The sequence below is a fragment of the Heliconius melpomene genome, chromosome 18 (genome assembly GCF_056956725.1).
Source record: "Heliconius melpomene rosina isolate 202511_hmr_F chromosome 18, ASM5695672v1, whole genome shotgun sequence".
NCBI lineage: Eukaryota > Metazoa > Arthropoda > Insecta > Lepidoptera > Nymphalidae > Heliconius > Heliconius melpomene.
Window position 1 is genome coordinate 338,617 of NC_140406.1, and position 11,958 is coordinate 350,574.

General features: G+C 37.7%; 1 protein-coding gene across 11 annotated transcripts in view; it reads right to left on the bottom strand.

The window, feature by feature from the left end:
• Tomosyn (syntaxin-binding protein tomosyn) overlaps positions 1-11,958 on the bottom strand; it is a 158,667-nt gene that overhangs the window by 81,422 nt on the left and 65,287 nt on the right. The window lies entirely within an intron of this gene.

The following is an 11,958-nucleotide window of genomic DNA, read 5'->3' on the forward strand; positions in this document are numbered from 1 at the left end:
CATTATTCTATTGGCTCTAGGCCCTCTCGTGGCGCAGTGAGATACCGTCTGACCGTGGATTCTATCTACATTCGGGGAACACCTTTTTCCCCGAATGGGGGTCGAAGACTATTTAAATTATTTTCTTTTTCTCGCGGCGATATTGGATTTCGCCACTTAACACTCAATGACGCTAAATGAGATGGCCTTCTCCCCTCCCTGAGCTTCTCCCACCATGTGATAGAAAAGTAGCGTTAAGCTAAAAATGTATTGGGTTTAAAAAAAAACGAGCATACTTACCATAAATTTAAAATATTCTATGTTCATGCAGATTTTTGCAAGCAGCACCGGCTTGTACTAGAGTTCGTTAGGCACGATCCAACATCATTTTGTATACAAATAGAAAAAATTAACAAAACTATATTATAACGACACAATTTTATCTAGTATAGACCCAGGAAGTGAGGCTTGCCAAGTTGGAATAGGGATGTTGGCCTCACGCCAGGAGTCAAACCCACGCCCTGCGCATAATCTATTGCACTTGCTACCAGAGCGAAGACATGAAACTAATTCACGTGGCAATCAAACCCGCAACCGTTGCGTACCGTGGCACAGCGCCACGACTGTGAGTGCAATAAGAACATTATTATAATTATTTTAGTTCAATCTACAAGTACATACAAAACACATACGAACTCTAACGTAACAGGAGCCCAATTACAATTACAACTTTTGAGGAAACGGCACCGAACTGGACTGAAACATCTATTTGCAGAAATAACCTGTGCTGCAAAGGAGTGTTTGTACAGTCTCCGAGAGGCCGGCGGACGCGTCTCACTAAATATTATTGTGGTCAGAATAATTACTCGCTTGTAATTGTTACATTCAGTTTGTGTTCGTGTTAGTTTGATAATGTAGTTATTTTTTTAAGATATTTTTCTATCCCATTACAATTATAAGTGTGAAGTTAGACGAAACTTTATAGTAACATAGCTTGTACATCAGAATAATATAAATGCTATAATTTATGTAAAGATTTTATAAAGTTCGGCGTTCAGGTTGTTAGTAACTAATAAATACTATTTAAATTACCCGTTTTATTTTCTAAGCAATTCTATTATATAGCCTCACGCAGTGTTCCATAGGTAGTGAGCAAAAGGAATCTAGTGTGGAGACACTCTGTTCAGCATATACTGCCCCGATTTCGAGATATATAAGACACGTAGCCGAGGTGGTTGCAGGTATAGTAGGTACAGTATAGTAATAGTAAAGATACTTTAAGCTTATTGTGTCGGAAAACGTAAAAATTCATTTTCTACCTGACGTACATAAAAGATCACAACAAACACAAGTGCATACAAAAAATATATAATGAATTAATTAAACAGTTTACAAAGTAAAGTTACGTCGAATGAAAACCATTTGCAACGTAGCGCGTATATTAAATTTTTTAAAAGCTCATCTAACTTTGAGGCCGGAAGTCCCATCGGAAGCTCTCATCCGGCTACCTCGGTGGAACACTCGGTGGTGTACTCTAAGCACTAGCAACAATACATTATGCTAAAACCTTTGTGAATACTTTTGTATCAGGCTAAAAATACGTTGCTGTTATATGAAATTTTCTAGACAACTTGTATAATGCGGCGAGGAATATTTATTAAGAGCCTGCAAACTATAAAAGTTCGCCTTCACATGAAATAACGAGTAAGTTGTATATGACGCATGGCAGCAGGTACAGTGAACTAGTGGTTATATCTAAACAATTAACAATTCAATAAACGGACTATCGAAGAAAAAACAAATATCCAGTTCAAACTATTAGTTCCCCAAATGATCTATGTACATAGGAAACTGTGTTATAATAAGCTCAACTATCAATCTATCACTGCCCCGGCTGTGGCTGCAGGGCGGCCACTACAACCCTCAAGCACCAATACAAATACTCAACAAGTTCTTGTAACAAGCCAATATAATATCTAATGAACTCATTTAAATATTTCGTATGAATAATAAATAAAGCTCAGTGTTTGCTAAGATACTCGAAAACTTAAATATAAGAAAGCTTTGAAAGCTCGAATAAAGGCAGATGTGAAACAAGCTGTCACAATATGAAAGTGCTTATTGAAACAGTTTCAATATCAGAGCTTATTTTAAGTTTATTAAAATGGATGACGACGTCGGGCGCCAGTTGGCACGTACTATGTAGGTACCTATGCAATATGTTGATGTTTTAAAAACCACATCACTTTGTTTATGGCTTATGGTTGCATCCCTCATATAGCAGGGTAGGCAGGCCAGGCAGGTTAACCTAATGGGGGACACTTCGGTCAACACGCACTGCCCAACTTCTGTATACTCTGCTGGTGTCAAATTTAAATTGAATATTGTATAATGATCGACCATGATATCGTTATTTTATTACATTACAAATTACAAATTTATCCTCACAATAAGAATTAACGAACTGGAAACAACGTTTATCTTTGGTACTTTGGCTTTAACATTTAAAGAAAGTGGCCCATAAAAATATTTGTAATTTTTGTATTTGTAGAAAAACATAACATGAAAGTCACTTTTTTAGACTTAAAGGAAAAAACTCAAAGTCAAGGACCAATTTGGGGACGAGTGAGTTCGGACGTACTTCTTGATGTCTCGAAATCTTGAAAGGCCGGTAATATCTAAGTTGTTAATGAGAAGCAGATGTGGTTCGTTTTAAACGAGTTAAACCTAAGTTAAATATAAACTATTTTGGATCACTGACTAGCGTTATGATGTATTTCGCATAAAGCAGAGTAATCAGAGATAAAATAATATTAAGACACTCCATTCCTCTCGCACCGCTTTATATTTGAAACAATGGATGTTGATTCCTGGAACCTAACGCTGCGCTTTGTCTTGCCCACCATGCCCACCGTGCCCACCATGCCCACTGGGAGGAATGAATTAGTTTCATTTTCTGGCTACAAGGGTACAAGACAAAGCGCTGCGTTGAGTTCTGCTAATAACGCAATGTCCCTGGATCCACTATAGCTGGGATATAGTGTGACTACAAAAGTGTATATCTCGATTATTCTATAATACTATATCCATACATACTATATACGTGGTAGGTAAAGTAATTATATACACAAGCTACTTTCACGAATAATCGTAACTCATTAAATAGTTCATATTATAATTATGAAACATTTCGTGTTTTCAGCGAGCACTGTTGCAACTAGCACTCATTTAATAACTAAATGATTGCAGTGCATATGTAAATAATAAATATGTTCAAATTTGAACCATTTTGTATTATTATATATTGTAGACAAAAGTAAATAGTTTTGTTATTTATTTAAAGCTGACTTCGTAAAAAAGCAGGAGGATCCCCCGGAGTGCATGTATGAAGAGGTTGATGACAGTGGACGAGGCGAGAGAGGTATGTAGAGACCGTAGCGTTTGGCGCTCTGTTCTCTATGACTACCCCGCTATGGATAAAGCGTGAAGCTATGTATGTATGTATATGTATGTATTAATAGTATATTTATATAAGTAATATTAGTTAAAACAAAGCTTGTTTAGTCCAAATTTTGCAAAAGAAATACAAACGCTATAGTTATACTAGTTCATTTCGTAGACCTACGTCGCGTCGTAGCGTCTACGCGTCGCATATCGAGCTACGTTAGTTGCAATGTACGGAGCTACGAGGCTACGAAGCTACGGAGCTACGGACATAAGCTGTAGATATTACCGGATTTGTTGTTATTATAGCTGTACTATGAGCATATCAAAGTAGAAACTTTATTTGAAACTTTTTCTATTTATCTCAAAATTCATTTGAAAAAATGAAAGTAGTTGGTAAAATTTTCATTAATATTTATATGATTAATTATATATTAGCCATATTATTTATGTGGTCTACTCGATCACAAACTCAGTAAAATTTTAGTTCAAAGATCACGAGCGAAACGCTACGATATGTCTTTCCCTAGCCACGTTGCACGGTGCAAAGCGTGCTACAAAGCTTATACGTTTCCATGTATAATATCGAACAAGAGCAGAATAATGAAGGTGATATATGACAAGGTCATCATCGGTCAGGTCTCTCCTGGACGAGCACATCTCGTTGCACAAGCGCTGTCATTGTTACTTTGTACACAATCTATCGTTTGTAATACATGTACTTGTTATGTGTTAGATATCAGAACAGAGAGATCAGAGAGCCTGTAATAATAGAAGAAGAATGATTGTATAATTTATTTTTCTTAAGCCAATACTTATATATCCAACAATAATACTTGTTCTTGTAAGAGACAAAATCATAATTTCACGTTTATCGATATTATTTATATTTCAAAAAAATTACCAACTGAAAAGCTTAAAACTCTAGCGATTAAATAGAGAAAGCGATCGACTGCAGTCTCACCTATAATAGAGATGTTGGCAGTGCGCCAGAGATCGGCGTTGTCTCCCTCGTATACCGTCACCTAGCCGATACGGTCGCTGGAAAATTACATATTGCTTTTTACAGTTATGAGCTTTACGCATTGTCTATATTTTAGAAGAGTAATAGAAAGGCACTCCATTCTCTACTTTTGCTTTTTATTGTAATATAACTTGTTGCACATCAGGTTTCGCCACCTGCTGCTGACCCAGTGCTGTATTTTGTGTAAATAAAAATCACAGAACAAAAATGTATTAAATATTTTTGTAAATTTTGTATTTAAAATAAATAAATGAAGATGAATTAAAAATTTGATACGAATCCGCAAAATTTGATCGAATTAATATAGACAAGTTCTGGGCGACAACAGCTTTATAAAAATTTTAAACATATCACATAAACGCTTTGAAAGGTTCGATTCCCACACGAGGAAATTAAATATTTTCATTTCCTCGCTCTGGTAACGAGATATAAGTGCGTATAACACGCAATGCGTCCAGAGGTCAGGGGAGTCTTAACTGTAGGCTCTCGGGTTCCCTCTGCCCACTGTATTCCGCACATAGTACATAGATATATACATATATTCATTGTCCATCAAACGTTGAGGTGTGTGTAAGCTTGTGCCATCCCGTTAAAACACTATCTGTTTATAGCTCCGGGTGAAACGGTTTTAGTTTTACTATCTCTACGGAATGACCTGCAGTTGTTAGAGTTCAATGTTATGACGGAGCTTTTATCGTCTGCACTCTTTGCAAATCTCTTTATACTGCTATAAAAACTGCTATGAAAGCTGTATAGCTTTCTAGAATCTTCTGTTTTGTAAGTGAGGCAAAATATAGTGAGGAGAAGCAAAGGCACCGTGTTTGTATTCTAAATCGTAAGAAAACAGAAAGATATAATTTTGTAATAGTATGCACTTAGCGTTTAGCTGACAGAATTTTTTGAAATTTTCAAGTTTTTGCCGCTTTTTATAAGATAGCATATGCTATATAGCTTCTCATTTGAGAAGCTCGTGTTGTACTTGTAAAAAACAAATTGTAACAAAATTAAACTGTGAAAAATTTTTCGTATAGACACATCTTGCCTCGTGCACACTTTCCGCATCGTTTTTGACACATTATGTGTTGAGTGGCGGAGTTCCACGTGGCGCTGTGTCTGCCAGAGCGAACAAATGAAAATAATTTAAATATCAACATTTCTTCGAGTGGGATCCAAACCACAATCGTCGGAATCTATTCCGTGTTCAGATACTCAGGTATCTGAGCACTAGCTTACTTTTTCTTTTGTTCTACAGGACATAAAAAGTGAAGCCAAACCAAGGTGTGTTGTCCAAATATTACATATTGTATTTGTAAAGTATCAATCGTACATTTGTATTTGTAAAATATCAAGAATAATTTTACAAGAATTTCTACACCCCTCCGGTAAAATACGAAAATAATTAACCAAAAATTGACCGTATATTCCTAGAACTTAGACTGGCATTCACGGAGGTGCGGTTATAAAATGTGATAACTGTTAGGGCTGAGTGAGTGAGTTTTATAAGCTGGACTCCTAGTCGATAATAAAGGAAGCATAACATTTTACGGCCAAACCCTTCCGGTAAAAGCTCTACCATTTACCATTGCGTCATTATAGAGTGACGTGAAGAGTAGTGTTTACAGGTTTACGCTGTATCCCGCACATAGCAGCGTTGGCCGAAGGAACCTAGTGTTAAGACACTCCGTTCTCCACGCACCACGCAATTCTCGAGACATTGCGTCTTGCGTTATACGAGTATAACATATAATATCATGTAAAGATCTTTTCAACAAAAACAATACGTCTTACGTATAACAAATAAAGTGTGAAATATAGAGGACATATAAGCATCTGTGCTAATACGTCGTTAGAAGGGCTCAGTTGGTAAGCGGAAGTAAATTGCCGAGTGACCTCTTGGGTGTGTTTTATATAACCCTCTTTCGGGTTCGGATACAGAGTTACGCGCCACTTTGTTTGCATAGACTTCAAAATGTAAAGTGAAAAATTCATTTTCTTAAAATATTTTTTTTCGTTCCCGTATGTTTTTTCAGAAATCTTAGGGTTTCCTATGCATTAAAGTGAAAACAGTAAAACACTGTAAATCCAAAAGGCTGTCCTGGAGGACTAGACGCAGTGTTGCATCACTCAATAAGCAATGTTTCAAATATTGGACAAGAAGTGGGGTGTTCCCCAAGTGTGTCTTAACACTTCACACACTAACAGTTGTTATTTTCAAAACCCTTTCTGACCTCCGAACATTACAATAAGATAGAGCGTGAAGTTGTTTGCCTAATACGATACGAAATATACCGACAAAAATATCTAATAACATTGTAAACTAAGTAAAATTGTATTCTCTTCTATTCTTGAATATACTGTAGAAGTCCATTCATGCGACGATTGTAAATTTCATCGATAATATCATAGCAATTTCTCGAAACAGTTGTACCTAGATGTGAAATATCTACAATTTAATGTAGAACAAAGGCACATTGTTTGTCTCGTGTCACGTTCGTGCCAGCACAAAGGCAGAACGAGAACCAATAAAAGATGCAAATATTTCAAAACAAAACCCTATATACTTTGGGATTTGTCGCGAATTCATAATTTTTGGCAAGTTTAAGCACGAATTTAATATATGTATGTAAGACGGATACGGGTCATAAAAAACTTATGTTATAATCTGTATATGAAAACCGTTTTGGGCTCCTAAGTTTACACGAACAAAGTTGGGGACGACTACTTCCCATAGCAGGGAAGACGGAGATAACCTGACCTAAATAACCATTCGTCCGAGTGTGGATCGACGCACAACCACCGCGGTCACAGCGAACTCAGTCACTGCTCCAGTAGTGGCATGGGCGAACCTTGGCGAGTCAATATCACATGGTGTAACATCACTGCAAATAAACCCGCTTACATTGAAGCACATCAAGTACTAACCCTATTTTCTGGTCAATATAAATGATGGCTGAACAAGTTTCAAACGTACACCAGACGAGGTAGGCGGCGCTCGCAGAAACACGCCCCGTTACGGCAAACACCCAATTTTACATATTATTATTTTAATTACACTCTACTACGCCGCCCACTTTACTACGTACGAGTACTTGTGGAAAATTATATTTGTATTAAGACCATTGACTTTTGTCGTATCGTTAATCTTAGGGGGTTGCTCAAAAATGCTTAACATTTTAGCCTAAATTTAATCATTTATATTTATATTTTCGGCTTCACATTGTATCTAACAGTGGACAGAAGGCACACGCAGGACTGGAGGGGAACGAGCGCGCGGACGAGCTGGCCAAGCTAGCGACCAAACTGAAGAAAAGGCCAGACTACGACGCGTGTCCGATTTCATTCGCCAAACGACTTCTTCGTCAGAAGTCGATTGGCGAATGGAATCGGAGATACCAGTCTGGCCAAACGGCCTCCGGTACAAAAATGTTCTTCCCAGATGTGGCCGGCGCCTACAAGACCACCAGGAGGATCAAGATGGATACGATATTGACTCAAATATTGACCGGCCACGGTGGGTTCTCCCAGTACTTACATAGGTTTAAGTGCAGGGAGAGCCCATCGTGCATCTGTGAGCCGGGCACCGCAGAGAGCGTGACTCACATTCTGTGCGAGTGTCCGGTCCACAGTGGTGAGAGGGCCCAACTCGAGATCCAAACCGGGAAAAGGATAACAGCGGACAGCCTAAAAACACTGATAAGGGACAAGGAGAGCCATGAGGCATTTGTGAGTTTCTGTAGGAGCGTGGGCAGCAAAGCAATAGAAAGGAACAAATAAATTAATAATAAATTCAGCGTCGCATTCGCACATTCAGTTATTCTACATAAGCTATTTAAAATCAGACAATGCTAAAGTTAAGCTCATTATTGGCTTAGTGCCACTTTCTCCAATTTAAATCAGTAAAAATATAATGTATTGCGAATAAAGTCTCTGATTACGTCAGAGGGACGGATATTTAATATAAAAAAAAAAAAAAAAAAAAAAAAAAAAAAAAAAACAGTGGACAGAGCTCCAATACTATTCATTCAAATGTGTTAAGTGGAGCCTGGCACCACAGGAAATCTAAATAAAACAGAAAAAATATAAACGAGCCCCAATCCGAACTCCACCAAAGTAACGTTATGTACAACTTTTTAAATAAACCCATATTAAAGGAAACTGTGGTTATAATTTCGAAAGGTAAAGCTATAAATGACAAAGGTTTATGCGGCGTAACGACTAAATTCGTAACACAAGGAAGTTCGCAGTGTACAGATATCCCCGGGATATCTAATACTGCGGAAGTACCGAACGAATATGATTCAAAGTAAATTATAACGTAAAGAGACATTAAAAAAAAGTTACGCAAAGTTTGTTTTTCAATTTTGTTGGCGAGTTTGTGATGCTAGAGATAAAGCATGCATTAAAAACTGCTTTTAACTTGCTATACTATTATACTTAGTTTTACCCGTCGTGTTGAGTTCCACCACTCAACATGCAATGTTTCCAGAATTCGGCGGAAAATAGGGAACGGAGTGTCTTAACACTAGGTGCCCTCGGCTTACATGTACTCGTATACACGAGAAAAACGTGAAGTCTACATAAGAAAAACTACATATGAAGCACAACGAAACAGCATAAACAAGAACAGCAATTTATCAAAAAAGCACAAAAGCTGTTAACTCAAAGCTTAAAGTATGGTTAAATTTGAAAAAAACCTCAAAGGTTCATAAAGCCCGCGAACTAGTACGAGGCAACAAAGTGGAGGGCCCTTCGCCCCCAATTGACGCGACAAACAGTCATCAGAGGCGAGCCGGCTCCCGTTTGTATACGATATTTTAGCCTTTTTTGGTAGTTTGTCGTTGTTTGGTTAATGATGTTTAACAATATGAGTGTATATACACTCTGTCGCTAACTACCCTTATACAGCCAACTTAGCGCCAGCGTCTACCCTACGTATACATAAACATCGATTTAAATTTGTTAAAACTTCAAAGTTAATATTTGTACATTATCAAAGTGAACGAAGTAATGTTACAACAAACACTCTTCTCGTTATTTAAAGTCGTTAGTATATGAAGATCGGCGCCATTGGTGTCAACCCTCTTTTGGTTTACTTCTAAATGCTAGTGATGTGTACGTATAAATTAAATATTGGTAGGTAGGAGTAGGCAGAGGGAACATAGTGTTACGACAGTCCGTCCGATGTCGGACCTCAAGGACGCTATTTTTCTTAGTTCTAGAGCGATACAATAAAAATATGTATAATTCATTCTCCCGAGTGTGAATGTAACCCGAGAGCGTCGCGTTCACAGTCAGATTCTATGCAACAGCGCCACGAGGACTTTAGTTCAGAGGCCGGCACAGAGGAGGCGGTTATCAGTGTATTTTTGTACTCCCTACATATATAACGCGGCGTAGAGTTGCACCATTCAATATGCAGTCTTCAACATTTGGCGGAGAGTGAGTGACGGACTATAGCTGGATCACCGCAAAGTATTCATAAAGATGCAAAACATTATGTCCTAATTATAAAATTAAACAAATATATTTTGAAAGCAAGCCTTAATCCGCCATTTTGTGTAAGAGTTTAAATAACAAATGCTACTAAAGTCGGAACACCTTTATCAAACCCGTACGCGTACCCTTCACGTACGCGGTTGTGATCCGCTATATCGCAATGAATTTGGGAGTCCACTTACTCGTACATTGAAAGGATCACCTTGTACTGTATTGTCTCCATTTATTAAAGGGATTTTGTGATATTTTAAATAGGTTTATCCGAAACGTATTATGGATGTATATCACTGGAACCATACATGAGGGTAAAACGGATAGCTACTGAGGTCCCCTAACCATGGAACACCAGTGATCCGTCGATAGAGTTACATCTGAATATAAAAAAGTTTGATTGTATTAAACCCTAAAACACATACGAAAAGAGGCGCTGAAGTAAAAGTTCATAAAAGCTTGTTAAAACAAGCTACTTAACTCAGTATCATTAGCTCCGTGATCTGAAGTACACTTGACGCGGCAGATCCAAGTCTTGACTCTTGGAGTTCGTCAAGTTGTCGAGTTTATTTAGGTTACTTCTATCACTTTGAAATTCGATTTAATTGGGCTTTCATATGTATTAAGTTTACTCGTTATTTTGGTTAATTAGAACAATTACGTGGGTTTGGGGCATGATAAGTACCTATTTTTTTGTTGTCGTCGTCGTATAACGTGTAGAAGTAGTGGGGTGCGTGGGTAACGAAGTATCTTAGCACTACATTCCCTCTGTCTACTTTTCTATATGGAAAAAGCATGAAACTGTTCATTCTGTTCAAAAACATTACATAAACATGTAATTATAAAAAACTATATATATGTATATTCGATACATAATACCTAACTTACATAAAACTGTACATCTGTTATATATATGTAGAAGGAAGAGATTAGAACAGATATTATATTATCTTAGATGTTTAATGATTAGCTTTAATATTATTATCTGTAGCAACTGTTTATAATATGACTGGCTGTGTTCATGTAAAAAGACAATGTGTCAACACATTTGTATAGCTTTGGAGGAAATGATCGAAAAGACACTAATTGTTGATTATTGTAGAATTACGATTGGCTGACTTAAGTTTGTTAGACTGCAACTTGACTTTTATTAGACCAGTGAGGTAATTTGACCAATAACGCGGAGGCTTATGCCTTGAGTAGAGTCGTGACGTGTGAGGGTGAAGTTCGATTTTAAAAATAAGAAGGAAGTTGACGATTGTAGAATGTTTTAGTCTTCTGATGTTTTGACGATTCTGAAATGATGCAGTCTTCTGATGTTTTGGAGAAAGGAAGGACTAGTGACGAGTGTCACGAATCTGCTGCGTTATTCCTGCTTGCATTAACTCACAATGGAGCCCACAGGTCCAATAAGAGTCATTTGCGATCTCCTACATATATATATATATATATATATATATATGTACTTAATGTTTTTGTTGAGTATATATATATATATATATATATATACTCAACAAAAACATTAAGTAAGCTGGTCCTACTATTTTGTCTATCAGTTTACCTTAGCTAACTTAGTTAATTGTCCTCCGAGGCCGTCGATAGACACTGAGCTGGCGGTCCAGGAGGTAAAACAGACCCTGGCCACCATCAAGAAGGGGGTAACGGATCTCGCGAACTGCGAGAAACAACCAGTGGCGGGACCGAAGACCTTCGCACAGGCCGCTGCCAAGCCAAAGGCTCCCCACCCGAACCACACACTTATCATCTCGTCAAAATTGCCAACAGAGACGAGTGACAATGTCATAACGAGGATAAGAGACGCACTCGATCTCAGAGCTACTGGTGCAAAAGTGGATAGGGTCCGAAAGGCCAGGGATCAGAAGGTCGTTATACGGTGCCCTACCAAAGAGGACAAAAACATTGTAAAAAGCCAAATTGAAAAGTCACAAAACCTCACAATAAAAGAGCCCACCAATCAAGACCCGTTAGTGTGCGTGAGGGGAGTCCTCAGCTGCCTCACAAAC